The sequence below is a fragment of the Tamandua tetradactyla genome, chromosome 17 (assembly GCF_023851605.1).
Source record: "Tamandua tetradactyla isolate mTamTet1 chromosome 17, mTamTet1.pri, whole genome shotgun sequence".
NCBI lineage: Eukaryota > Metazoa > Chordata > Mammalia > Pilosa > Myrmecophagidae > Tamandua > Tamandua tetradactyla.
In genome coordinates this window covers 53557400-53569481 of record NC_135343.1, presented here as the reverse complement: position 1 = coordinate 53569481, position 12082 = coordinate 53557400, and the positions used below count along the sequence as shown (strand labels likewise).

Sequence of the window (12082 nt, the reverse complement as noted above, 5' to 3'; positions counted from 1 at the left end):
GTGATTCAAACCTGCTAAAAATTACAGGCAGGAACTGTTTCAGGAAATGTTCCTTGCTGCACTTAGTCTTAATTGGCTGGAAAGCAAATAAAGGCTGTGGCTCACCAGAGGAATAAGAAAACAGAATGAAAGTGAACTATATAACTGAAATGTATACTCTTTTCTTCAAGAATAAATTAGATCACCTAATTTTTTAATGTTGGCCACCAGCACATGGGATGCCAATTACCACTCTTGCCATCAGAAGGTTCAGACATTCAGTGAGGGCTTCAGAGTCTACTGTTTTTCATATTTTCAGTAAGGGCTTGAAAACAAACACCATCACTGTCTGTGTAAGATTTTTTTTTTATAAAATTCTGTTACTCTAAATTGATAGCTGCAAAGTCTTATTCAAAAGTCCTACCTTCTAGGAAATCATGTGAATGATTTCACATTTGCTTTCATTTTTAGATATTCAAATATTTGTCTACTCTCCTCAATTAGTGATGCAGACATCTTTCTAAGTTGTCTTTGAAATCTCAGTTTGGTTACATCACAATTTCTAAATAACTCGATATTTAGGCACAGGTTCTAGTGCTTCTCCTATGTTGCACTTTGTGTTTAAAACATTTTAAATCTTCAAATAAAAAATGAAAATATCTAACCTTTAAAGAAAAAATGCTTGATATGCTATTAGAAAGTTCTGATCAATTTGGAAGATCTGTGAGAATGAAAAGGTCCTGAAACCCACGAGAAGCCATTTAATCATCATGTTCTTTACAAGAAGCTCAGTATAGTGACAGAAGTGTCAGAGGACTAGGAAAATCATGCCTTGAACCTATACCCTGTCCTGGAAACATAAGAGTTGAACTACACCAGTGGTTCAGAATCTTCTGGAGGCCTTGTTAAGAACAGATTGCTGGGCCTTATCCCAGAGTATCTGATTCAGTAGGTCTAGGCTGGGGAGGAAAATAAGCATTTTATCAAATTCCCAGGGGATGCAGATGGTGTAGGTATTGGGACCCCACTTTGAGAACCACCAAAAAACTAACTGATGCTAAAGAACTCCTCTATCTCAGGGAATATTTGCATTAGAAAAAGGGTAAATGAGCATCAGTGAGAGGAAATGCAAAACCCTACATGCAAAAACTGCTGCAAACTTGAAGAATAAACACATAAGAATGTTTCACTAATTATAAAACACACCAGAGAATAATACAATCTTAAAATACCTAATAACCAACTGTTACTTTCTACAAATAAGGGAGTCAGAACGTATTTAACTTAAACATTTAAAATGTTTTAATTGCTCATCCAGAATTCCTTTTATATGTCAAGAAATTTACATACATAAACACAAGAAAAAAAGGCATTTTTTATTGGATGAAGTCACTCTTTCTTCTAAGAAAAGTTAAATTTCCCAATTAAACAGGAAAAACAAAACCACTATCACCTGCCTTGGACCTGCTCCTGGGCCAGGCCTGTCCGGGCGTCCGCAGGACTTCCACACGTCCCCTCACTTCTGTCCTCCAGCTGAGTTTATGCCCGATACGAGCTCAGTCACTGTCTCATTCTAGCCCCTGCAATACATTCTGGCACAAAACCAAAACTGAACAAACAAAAACGCCATTTCACATCACTCTGGCATTAATAGCTCCTATCGATGATGTTTTAAAATTTTAAGGCATGTTTTGTTTGTACTTTCAAAGTTACCTTTAAAAGCACAATGCAATAACCTTAATGAGAATTTTGGTGCCAGAGCGTTAAGCAGGAGAGGAAGAAATCCCTTCTTTTGAGGCTCTGCAAATCACGTTGAAAGTGATCAATTTACCCCATATACGAGATTGTGAGCTTCACGAAATGCATCTGTCTCATTCTCCGTGGTTTCAACTCCAGGAAAGTTAGTTCGGTACTGGGCATATCGGGAATCCTCAATAAAGACAAGGCGGATCATGCCTGAGCCACACGGGGAAGGATCTTCGCATTTGCATTCCTGATCATATGCTGTGGTCATTACTCTTTTCCTAACTGATGCCGCCATAAGCACCTTTCTACCCAAACTGTTTCCCTTGCAATAGCTTGAAACCCTGGACTTGCCAAGGCCACCCCATCCCTGACCACCACACGTCCGGTCGGTCCACCCACTGCTTCCAGTAACTCCATCTCTCTGTCCTGTTACGCACAGCCATAGCCGCGTGTCTCTGTAAGGCAATCTGCCTGCCTTACAGGGTCAGCAGTTACTTCTGTGTGTGAGTGTGTGTGTGTGTGTGTGTGTGTTTATGTTGCTATTTTGTTCTTCTGTTTGTTTGTCCAACAACAGGGGAGGCATACCACTGTCTATCAATTTACCACCAACTCAGGCATAATTTAGATAATTTAAAAAGAGCCTTTGAAGCGACTGTGATGTCAAAAGCGTTATTATGTGCCGTAAGGATCTGTTTTCTTTCTATTTTACAAGGTCTGCCTCTATCTCAAAAGTACTCTTAGAGGGACCCTGAAAAACATTCCTTCAGAGGAGCCACATATCACAAATGCAGAAAAATATAAACATATTAAAGAACTCACGGCGACCTTTGTCACTTGGGGTCTGGTGCAGTGCAGCTGTATTCCTGGACACCCATACTCACGACTAACACCTTTTAGGACCAGGAAAACCCTTCTCCACACCTACTGCAAAATATCTTCAAAACCAAAGGCAACTAGTGTCCAAATGCTAAACAGTCTTATGTTGTCAGACAGACACTTATCCAGAGGACATTGAGATCTGAACACAAGATGTAGTTATTTAACAGAAAAGACAAATTAATTTGTCCTTCAGTATGAATGCAATAGATCCTTACATAGCAAAGTTTCTTTTCACAGTAGTGTAGAATGTCTCTTTTTTTTTTTTTTTGCTTCTATTCCTTTTTTGAATTGTCCAGAAGTTGTTCACAAAATTGAACAGTATTCTTATCAGTTGTATAGGGGCAGAGAAGTGTTCTGAAATAGTAAGCAATTTAGATTACTCTCAAGTTTGTATATATGTAGGCCCTGATGCAACAGTGTAAAACATGAAACAGGTTCTTAATTTTAGCAACTAGAAAGCCACTGAATACAGCAATTGCTGGTAGATTCCTTTGGTAAACATATTTAATAGGATTTAGTTACATTTTAAGAGATTAAAAATTTCAGTTTTATTAAGATAAAATTGATTTAAAATTTTAAAATTCATTAAGCATATTTTATATTCTTTCTTATTTTAAGAGTTGATTTTGAACATTTTAGATGAAAAGCAATTTTTAAACATGTACGTAAATTTTTACAATTTTCAGACTTTCATTTTAATTTTTAAAAAATACAGTTAATTTTTTACACTTTGAACACAATTCCATTTTTTAATTCATTTAGACCATGACTCTCAACAGAACACAAATTATGTGAAAACCATTATTACATCAACATAACTTGTGACTCTGCTGAAATGAAGATAAGAAAAATAGATTTTATGGAAAAATATATCATAATTTATATATGTTTATAAAGATATATTTATTTTATTACATATCCAGTCCATCAACAGATGGCTAGACGGAATAATAATAAACTTAGTTGATTTACCATACTTAGTGGCTATGATTATTAAATGAATTGCTAAATACAAAATCTCTACCACAGTGGCTGATCCATTGAAAGTACTCAAAAAACAATAGTGATTATTACAATCATTTTATTACATCATATTTATTTATTTACATATATCTTCCTTCCCAATAGAACTTAAGGTTTCAAGAATTCTAAAGGATCTGAGATGCTACCCTGCTTGTAAGCGAACAAAATAGCCTGGCACACCTTCATGGGGGTTACAGAGACAGGCTCAGATGCAAGCTTGCACCCACAGTGGGTTGCACTATGGGGAGGCCTCCAAGCTTAGGGAACCTGCATTTTTTTGGTGGGGGGGTGTGTGCATGAGCCAAGAATCACACTCAGGCCTCTCACCTGGAAGGCGAGCATCCTACCACTGAACCACCTGTGCATCCAGAATCTAAAATTTGTGTTTGTTTGTTTCTTATAATAGATAGCAAGCATACTTGCCCTCTGCTACAGAGAGAAATATTTTCTTTATTACACTAGATAGCATCCCCCATCATCTGCTCTGGGGCTGCCTTTCAATCTCTTTCTTCAAAGGATATAAGCAAATCCATCCTTTGCTTTACCTCACTGTACAAACATATTTGAGAAGATAGTTTGGAATAAAGTTGTGAACAGTGAGATAAAAAGAATCACATGAAGAATGTCTAGGAGAGGAATGGGAAAATGAACCTAGATTTCATTGAAGATCTCAGAAATCTCATGAGACCATCATTCTCACAACTTAAACTGTGATCTCCTTGTCCATTAATATCCCAACATCCTCTGAATACCAAATGACAGATTTCCGATAGCCTTTTTCTGTCTGACAATTAACATGGAGACTGAAAATGCTATTTAAATAATTTTTCAATTCTACCAATGACGGTATTGAGTGAATTGTACATCTCTGCTCAGTAGACCATACTTTGTACACCATACATTGAAGAATCGTACACTCAGGTTTCAAAAAGTTCAAATAAAAGACGCATTCAACTCCCAGAAAATAAAACAATAAGAGGCTTAATCAGTCAGCTCTAGCTAATATTCACTCCCTAAGTTTTAAATCATCAGCAGAATATTAAATAATGTCTATTTCTCTTCTTAGGAAGAAGCAAAAATGAACATAATTTTTTTGCACTCGTATTTATGGTTTGTCTGAAATGATCACTTGTCTTATATGCACTTTGCCAGTCTATAGGATGATTAGTGTTGGAGACAACAAAGTTCATCCCATCTATGCTTAGAGCAAGGAACTGTTAACACAGCCAAAACTGGAAATTGGAGAAATAATGTAAGAACTGAGGATAAGTACAACTGTCTTTTTCAGGCCCCAATAATAATTCTCTGGCCTTAAAATCTGATTCCTAAATAATTCCATGTAAACATCACAGCCCCATGTCATTCCTGACATTATACTGAAGTTAGTTTCAAATTGGTTTAAAGGACATTTATTTGATAAATGACTATTTGTATCTCCTTTCAACTGTTTATAGTCGTCAACTCTGATTTATGCCTAGACCCATTCTCTTTGGAGCTCTACACTTGCCATTAGAAGCAAAGGGCTCTCACAAAGGTTACCAATTAGTTTAATTGCCAAAAAGCAATGTCCCACCATTACCTCACCTACTGTTTCTGTGTCCTTCAACATACTGTTAACTATACTCTCCCTCTTGGGTCTTTCTCCTTCATTGGCTTCTCTGTCAGGATTCTTTTGATAATTTCCCTAACAGCACTATACAGTCCCCCTAGCTGAGATTTTCCTTCTCCTTTTCCCCAGGGTTCTAATTGTAGCTTTTACTGCTCTCCTTCAACAGATTCTACCTCAGATATAGAACCCCTCATGATTTCAGCTACTGCTGATAAACTCATGACTACAAAATCAGTATCTGTGATTCTCATTTGTGCTGTCTTCCAGAAGTACATTTCCAAACATAGAGAATCCCGGGGCTGCCTTTTCTTGGCCCTCATTCCTTCTCACACGATCTACTCTCCCTAACCGATTTGCTTACTGCAGGGTTTAATTTTTACCTATTCATCTGTGTGTTCAGCCCAAATGTCTTCTGAGCTTTGGGTACATATAACCAAGTGCCTACTGAGGCATCTCCACCTGAATATACAGGAAGCACGTCAAAACTAACATATCCAAATATGATTATACATCTTCCCCAAAGTTTCATCTATCCTCTCCCAATCCCTACCTTGGTGAGTGGCTCCACCATCCTCAAGGCTGCTCAAGGAAGAGACCTGGACATCATCCTTTCCTTCCCAGGTTCCCTCACTTCCCAATTCCAACCACAACATCCTAATAATTCCACCATAGTAATGTCTCACATGTTTGTTCTTCCTCTCATCAGCAGTGCCACGACATAAGCTCAAGTTTCATCATTTTTTTTTTTTTTTTTTTTTTTGTCTAGGCTATTGAAACAGGCCTCCTACTCTTTTTCATGTGTCCTGTCTTCTTCACCACCCACCAAAACCCCAAGGACAGATCCTTTCCTCTGTTGCAATAAAGGTCCTACCAAAATGCAAATCAGATCAGCTCACCATCCAGCTCAAAATGAGTCAAGTCTTCCCATCAACCCACATGACATAAAATGAGCTCCTTACACCAGGGCTACAAGGCACTTTGCCATCTGACTTCGTTGCTTCCCTGACAAGCTTCATCTGTTTCCATTTTCCCTCTGGCATATTAAAATCTGATACATTTGTAATTCCCAAACACCTCGTGACTTCTCAAATCTCTCAGCTTTTACAAATATGGTTCTTCCTTTGAATGCATTCCACATTTATAGAACTGCAAAACTTATCTCTGAAGTCTCATTTCAAGAGTTATCTCCTCCATGAACATTTCCCTGTCTCGCTTAGATGTTATGTGACTAGAAATGTTATACATCAACTTTTCTTCTGCAAGGCACTTTTTTTACACACAGTGACTACCTCATAAGACTGTGAGATTTAATCAGATGACAAATTTGAAGTGCTGAATATACTGAGATCTTAATAGTAAATCTCAATTAATATTAGCTAATACCATTTTACCTAACTGACACAGTGTCTCATCGCCTATGCATGCCCAATCCACTGGCCAATAAACAGAGCAAGAATAATATCTTCTCAACTTTTTATTGCAGAGGACTTTTGTTTTCTCAATGGCTTTATTTTCCTTTTACCCTATCAATAAGAACAGGCATGAGATGAGAGCAAAGCAAAATTCTAAAATGTGTTTGGATCTGTATAGACTGAAATGCAATTTGCATCCCAAAGAGCACTTCAATCTGGAAATGTTGCCCGTTTTTATTATTTTACTTTGGTTCCTAAAGTCAGTGGAAGCTAGAATGTTATGCAGGTGTGTCTGCATATATAAACACATGCAGGCCTGCAAGCACTCTCTGGAATCCTCTCTGAAGTAGGTATTTCCCAACCTTTCCAATTATGCCAAAGTACATATTTGCAAGTTGGTATGCTTTCTATAGCACTGCTGCAAGCATCTGGCTCCAAGCCTGGTACTGGCTTGTCTCATAGGCACCAGTAACTGAGTATATTCGAACTTTCAAGTCATCCTCAACACTCTTCCTTTGCCCTAAGCCCTCCAGCTGAGTGAGCAGTCATTTCAAAATTATCTCTTGATTATCTGGCTATATTCCAGTTCCACTGCATCTTCTTTTTTTGACTTTAAGCTTTTCATCACCTCAAGTCCTGGCTGCACAGCTTCCATTCTTCGGCTGGATTTTTTCTAAATTAAGGAATTGATCAGGTTTCACATAAGCTTAAAAATCACTGGTGGTTCACCATTGCCTAGCAAATAAAGTTTGCAACCTTGATGGTACACAACAGAAGTTCTCAAGCTTTTATTTTTCTCTGCAGAAACATATAGGAGGAATGAAACCCACCCATCCACACTCTTTGGTGTGCCCAGGGTTAGTCTTTCCATATTCATTCATGTACAGGGATTTCTGCACATTCTAGTTCAGGGGTTGTGGTAAACAGAATAACAAACTCCAAAGATGTCCATGAACTAACCTGTGAACATGTTATCTTACATGGCTAAAGGGACTTCACAGATGTGGCTGAATTAAGGATCATGAGATGGTGAGTTTATTCTGGATTTCTATGTAGACCCACTGGAATCATGAGGGTTCCCATAAGAGGGGGGGGGGAGGGAAGGGTGTCAGAGTGTGAAGGCTGAGATGTGACTACACAAGTGAGGGTGGGTGTGGCACCACTGCAAGGAAAGAGTCATGGGACAAAGACAGTAGGCAGTTCTAGAAGCTGGAAAAGGCAAGGAAACAGTCTTCCTGAGAGCCTCCAGAAAGAACCAGCCTCTGGCACCCTGACTGTAGTCCAGTGAGACTTCCATAAAGAAATATGATTGCATTGTTTTCTGCCACTAAATTGGTGTTAAGTGTTACAGCAGCAATAAGAAAGTAATAGAAGGATAATCACTGTAATTATAAATAAAAAAAAAGTTGTACATTTTGTTTTTCATGAGTAACACAGAAGCCATCTATTTTCTGAGTTCATCTTTTACCATTTCTCCATTATGTTCAAAAACATCTTGAATAGTTCACTAAGCTACCCTTAATGGAACAGTACTTTAGTGCTATAAGTTGACAGAAAACAATCTCATATTTGTAAGAATATGTCAAAATTCCAAGTTGGGAAAAAGTGATACATATATAAGAATAAAAGCAAATACATTGCACAATAAAAAAATAAAAATAAAAATCAAGGCAGTTTGGGCAGTGCACAGTGGCTTAGTGGCAGAATTCTTGCCTGCCATGTTGGGGACCTGGGTTCGATTCCCAGAGCCTGCCCATGCAAAAACAAAAACAAACAAACAAACAAACAAAAAAATCAAGGCAGTTCAAGGTAAAGTAGTGATTACTACGAAGCTACAATGATTTTCAGCATGTTTCATGAAGGTCACCTGATTCATTTTTGGTGTTGGACACTTAATTTCTCATAAAATAATCATACTGAGAGTTCAAAGAGGATGAAGAATCCAAACTCATGAACGAGTATGCTTATTCAAGAGATAGTAAGGGATTGGTTTGGGGAGATAATTCAAAGTCTTTAGGAGACAGATGTGCCCTTAATGATGAGAAGGGAGCAAAACAAAATTCCAAGATGGGAAAAAAAGCTCTGAAGTGGGAATGTTCAAGTTTACTTGGTGACATGGGGTTATGGGGTTGAAGAATAGGAAGACAGTAGGTTTGTCAGATAATGGGAGGGAAAGCAAGAAGTATCAAGTTGGAGAGTTGTTGTAAGAAATTGTCATAATATGACACTTTTGTTAATAAGTAGCAAAACTAAACATCTATAGAACATTACCACTCTAGGAAGTGTTCTAGTACTGTGTGAAGCAGGAAAGTCTTAGGTAACTGTCTTATTGTATTCTAAGGTGGCTTTGCAAATCTACTGTCATAATAAAAATGCAGGCCTCATTTCACCTTCTTATTTTCCTAGTTGAAAATATGTTAATTCAGACTGTGTATTTATGATCAAATCCGAAGACTATTTCCTAATTATTCTTTCCATATTTGCTAATGTCCATGTATAAAATCAGATGATTATAATCAATGTTTATTTTATGCCTTATTCTGCTTTTCTAATTAAACATAATTTCATGTTAACCTGATCATGTTTTCTATCTGTGGTAAGTCAAACAGAACTGCTTGCTAGTGTTCCTCACCCATTTCAGATGTCACCATGGTGGGAGAGGAATCTTCCAATCAGAAGCAACATGCCTGTCCACAGAGTGTGTCAGGAAACGCCACAATAGGGTGATGAGCTTTTCTGCAAATCACACCCTTCCCACCTGTAGAATCACTAAGTTCTCCCTTTTGTTAAGCATGTATGTATGGCCATTGAGCAAAAACTTGAAAACAACATTATGAAAGAAACTGTTTTTACTTTTTTCACCCTGTGGGTTATATTTGCAAAGTTAGAAATATGAAATCATAAGACCTAGTTAGTATTATAATCCCTGTCAGTTTGCTTTCCAGGAATCATAATCCCTGAACTAGCACACCTGCTTCACATAAGTTTTTATCTACTCAACAAAAACTACTGAGATAAAAATATGCATCAAGTATTGCTCTAGATGAAGATACAGAAAGGAACCCACCATATGAATAAACACCAAAAACCCCTGCTCTCCTGAATTATATTACTAGGAAATACAGAACTGTAATAATCAAAATAGAAATGCATACTTTGTCACATGGAGATGTTCTTGTGAATGAAAATGGAGTGTGTTTCACTGGATAGAAAGGTTAGGGTGCTAATTTGTACAACATGGTCACAAAAGGCCTGACTGGTAAGGAAGCACCGGTGCAGAAGTCACAAAGGGAGCAAACATTAGACATGTCTCGGAAAAGAACATTTAAAAAGTGGTAACAGGATGTCACAGAGTTCCTGAGGCTTTAGGGGATTAGCATCAGGGAACGTCAGCACCAAGTGTGGCGGGAGCCCAGTGAGGAAGGGGACAAGTAGGAGAAAGTGAATCCAGAGGGTTGGAGATGGACAGGAGTGGGGTACCAATCAGGTGTGGTGTTGTAAAACCTTCAGCTTTTACTCTAGCTACAGGTATGAAGTGACACATCTTAGTTTCCAGCCCACTATGACAGATACTACACAATGGGTTGGCCTGAACAATGGGGATTTATTATCTCACAGTTTGGAGGCTGGTGCAGTGCAGACATCGTGTGGCTCCTGGGCTTTCCTGACACGTGGCCATATCCCCTCCTTTCTCTTCTGCGATCACACTGGCTTCCAGTTTTCGGCTCCTCCCTGTGGCTTTCTCCTTATAGAGGATAAAACCCTTCCAGATTCAGCTGGGTCATGCCTTACTAAAAACAGCATCTTCAAAAGGTCCTATTTACTATGGGATCACACCCTTAGGAACAGATTAATATTAATAATATGTTTGTTTTTTTTTTCCTGGGATAGCACTTGATATAATCAAAGTTACACTTTTTCCAAATATATATGCAATTGGAGTCTGCAAGGAGGACTGGGGGCTCCTTAAATATTTAAAGAAATAATGGCTGAAAATTTTCCAAATTTGATGAAAACTATAAATTCACAGATCCAAGAAACTCAATGAAAACAAAGAATGATAAACATAAAGGAAAGGAAACATAAAAGAAATTACACCAAGGCATATCACAACCAAATTAGTTAAAACTGGTGCTAAAATGGTACAAGCCAGAAGACAGGAGAATATCTTTAAAATAGAGGAAAAACAAAACTGCTAATGTAGAAATCTACATGCACCAAAGATATCTTTCAAAAGTTAGGAAACACCTCACATGCCCAAAAGCTGAAAGAATTCATCACCAGCAGTCCCTGACTACAAAATGTTAAAAGGATGACAGGAAGAAATTGATGCCACATGGAAATACAGATCCACACAGGGGAATGAAAAGTACTGGAAACATTCCTTCTTGTAGAAGGAAACAGACAGGAGCTGCACATTTGGAACATGGATAAAAGGAAGATGAGGGAAAGGAGAAGTATCAATACCTCCTGGGTTTCAGCATATCTGTTTAAGGATTTAAAGTCCAGAATTCTGGCTTGAATAGAGTATGATTTCTCATGAAATTTATCTACATCTTACCTTAGGTCAACTGCCTAGACTTACTTCTAATCAAGGGAAACACAAATCCTTTCTGAAATTTGTGTCATTACACGATACGTTACATAATCAGGGCTAAAATTCCTGAATTGATTCCTGAATTATGTAATTTAATCAAGAAATCATAAACAGCGATGCTTCTCCCACAGCAAATGTAGTAAGCAGAACATTTAAGCATCTCTAAATGGATGTCACGCTGACATGAGGAAGTAGAAACTTATTGTCAAAGCACTTCCACAAATGCATGCTGGGAAGCAGCCTACCCAGGCTTCTGTCAGCTCAGCAGGCGGGACACAGCCTTCACACCTCTCCTTGGCCAGAGCTAGATAGAACGGTGGCCACTGAAGCACCAGGCAAACTCCAATGCCCAGTGAAACTGAGAATGGGACGTTTTGTTCTTACTCTAAAACTACTCAAATGCAATGAATTTAGGAATTGAAACTTAAGACAGATGGAGAGACAGCAAGTTTCTTTTGGCAACTTGAACTCACTCTATTCCTGGGATTAGAAAATTATAAAATTAAAAACTAAAAACTGAAAAGAAAAGTAAAGTACCAAACTATATAAATAAACATGAAGACGCGATGTGAATGAACCTGTGGGACATTTGGTAAGGCAAAATAAGCCAGAAACAAAAGAGCAAATAATGTAGGATCTCATTTAGAAAATACTAATAAGAGAACTGGGGCCTAGGTTGTAAACTCTTACAACAGTCACATTTAGTCTGGAGCAGTAATTGTTATTTCTGGATTTTGAGGGGCTATTTTATATATGTACAACCTGGTATTTAGAGATACGAATGAAGCCAACCAGGTCACGATTAAGGAAACTCAGAATATAGGGGTAAGGAAGACA

General features: G+C 37.9%; 1 protein-coding gene across 9 annotated transcripts in view; it reads right to left on the bottom strand.

The window, feature by feature from the left end:
• CTNNA2 (catenin alpha 2) overlaps window positions 1-12082 on the bottom strand; it is a 1185776-nt gene that overhangs the window by 891108 nt on the left and 282586 nt on the right. The window lies entirely within an intron of this gene.